Below are 3,115 nucleotides of genomic sequence, written 5' to 3' on the forward strand. Positions count from 1 at the left end.
TTTTTTTTTCTTTTCTTTTGAACAATTTACTTATTTTTCAATAAATGTGCAACATGGTGTTTTGAATACAAGGGTACTTCAAAACAGTTTGTGGAAAAATAGAATTAAAAGATAATGTGAGGCCTGGCAGGTTAGCTAAGTTGGTTAGAGTGCAGTGTTATAACTATAACACCAAGGTCAAGGGTTCAGATTCCCTTACTGACCAGCGCCCCCCCCCCACCAAAACAAAAAGACAATGTGAATTTTTCCAGAACTTTTGAAGTACCCTTATATGTATACATTATGAAGTGGCTAAATCGAGCTAATTAACATATGCATTACTCATGTGCTTATTTTTTTGTGGTAAGAATACTTAAAATCTACTCTTAGCATACAATACATTTTTAATTATAGTCACCATGTTATATGATAGATCTGTTAAACTTATTCCTCTGGTCTCACTGAAATTTGTATCCTTTGACCAGTATCTCCCCAAACCCCAGTAATCACCATTCTACTCCCTGGGTGGGGGAGGGTAGGTAGCTGGCTGGTATGGGGATCTGAGCCCTTGACTTTGGTGTTAAAACACTGTGCTCTAACCTTCTGAGCAAACTGTTTGTCCAGCCCTATTCTCTGCTTTTATGGGTTCAACTTTTTTAGATTCCACATTATGAGTGAGATCATGTGGTATTTTTTTATTTGTCTTTCTGTGCCTGGCTTATTTCACTTAATATAAGTGAAATACGTTCTCCAGGTTCAGCCCATTGTTGCAATGGCAGGATTTCTTTCAACAAACATTTTTTATGAGTGCCTACGCCATGTTTGGTAGTGGGTATACATAGTTCTTAAAAAATCTTCTGTTTTATTGAGAGATATTAGAAACAAAACAAATAAAAACCCTAAGAAACAAAACCAACAGATAATACATGAAATGTTGTGGGTGGGGGAAGGTAGATTTAGGATACTCTGGAAGCAAATGAAGTACAGGTAAGAGGACCTGCCCTTCTCCCTGTCAGCCCCACCCGCCCCCCAAAAAACAATAGATTATTTTTGTGTTAGGAAATGATAAACATGAGTCAAGTTTTTCTGCAGAGTCCCTTTATTTTTTAATATAATCAGAATTATATTAATAATTAAATATTACCTGTGCTGTTTTTGGCTCTGGCAAGATTTCTCTTTATAATTGTTAAACTGGTTTAAAGGTCCAGGTGGTAGTTTGAGACACCACTCTCTGTAACCTTAATCTTAGGCAGAAAAAAAGTGTTTTATACATAGTCAAGCATGAATGTGACCTGGTTCTCTCCTTTGAGGTACCTGCATCCCTCTTTTATCTATCCTAAAGCCCAGTTGACCCTGATTATAACGGGTTACAATTTTTCCTGTCTCATATGGGGCACTGAGAGCCTTCCTTTATTCCTTAGCAGAGGTAGTACAAACTAGCAAGCGTGCAGAAATTCTTGTGACATAATGGATGATATAAAAGGTAAAGAACATCTGAGGCTGGGTTCTTTTTTATTGCTATGGCCTAAATTAACTTTTGGAAAGAAAATGCCTTACTGTGTACCATGCACTGCTAGCTATAGGTAAAAAGCTCATATGGCTAAGAAGCCATTGTCCATTTTCCAAGAGAGTTCCTGGCACTGGAATTGCACTATCTGTGTAGAATTCTAACTCTACCCCTTTATAACTATGTAAACTTGGGCAAATTCTTTAACCTCTCTAAACCTCAGTTTTCTCAACTGTAAAGTGGGAGTAATAAAAGTATTCCTCTCTCATGGGCTGCTGTAGAGGTTAAAAAGTTAGCTTTTAACCATCAGACTATATTGCATTGTTCATAGTAGACCCAAAGAATATTAATCTTAAAAGGTGAGTAAAATTAGGGCCGACCCCGGGGCTCACTCGGGAGAGTGCAGTGCTGGGAGCGCAGCAGCGCTGCCACCGCGGGTTGGGATCCTATATAGGGATGGCCGGTGCGCTCACTGGCCGAGCGCGGTGCAGGTGACACCACGCCAAGGGCGATCCCCTTACCGGTCACAAAAAAGAAGAAAAAAAAAAAAGAAAAGAAAAGATAGGTAAAATTATAATCTAGATAAATAGTGAAGTTACTTTCCAGAGCAAAGGATTTTAATTAGTTGGTTCTCATCAACATGTAGAGCTAACAGTAGATTAAAACTTTACTAATGAGAATGGTCAGAGGATGAGATACTCTGGTTAATTGAGAGATAAAGAGTATAACCAGTGTTGTTTGTCTGCTTATTAAATATATTTCAAAAGTTAGGTTCTTTCTTTCTTTAGAAAAGTACTGAGTCCTGGAAAGACATTGTAATGCTTCCTTGGTAATTGATAAATTTTGATGGCTTTATCAGGATTACTTATAAATATTAGCTATGAATGTATAATTCTGCACACAAAGGGAGTAGGAATGAATCTTTAGCCAGAGCAAAACATATCCCAGAAATTACCTCTTGGAATAAGTTCTTAGACAAGATACTAGATGACTGCTTTTTCTTCATATAAAAATGGGATACAGAGAACAAAATTGTGGTTAAGAGTTTTTAAAAAAGTAATGGATATTTAAGATTTTAGCATTAATATAAAGGCAGCATGGCATAGAAGAGAGGAAACTGGTGTAGGACCAGAGATCTGAATTTTAATTACAGCTTACCACTAAACTAGCTGTGTGTCTTTGAGTAATTCTCTGAGCCTCAGTTTCTTCATCTCCACACCTTTCAGCTGCTCGTTAGAATAATTCATGCTTTCCCCTAACTGATAAGTGTACAGACCAAATATAATGTTGATATTTAGATAGCATTTACAGGTTTTGATGCCAAGTGTGGGTATGTGCTTGCTTCTTTTTTTGACGAAAAAGATTAGCAAATGTTTTCATGTAATTTTACTCATTGTGAGTTATTCATCAGCCATTTATTGAACATTAGAGACATTGAAGTACAGAAGTACAGAAGAAACACATCCAGACTCAGAACTTACTACCTTCTCCAGAAATCCTTTACTGATAGCCTTATTTCCCCTCCCTCCCATTCAGGGTCAGTCTAAGTGTTCTCTCTTCCTTTGTGGTTTTTTTTTTTTTTTTCCTTTTTGTCTTTTTTCGTGACTGGTAATGGGATCGCAACCCTCG

Source organism: Galeopterus variegatus, unplaced genomic scaffold (assembly GCF_000696425.1).
Source record: "Galeopterus variegatus unplaced genomic scaffold, G_variegatus-3.0.2 Scaffold953, whole genome shotgun sequence".
Lineage (NCBI taxonomy): Eukaryota > Metazoa > Chordata > Mammalia > Dermoptera > Cynocephalidae > Galeopterus > Galeopterus variegatus.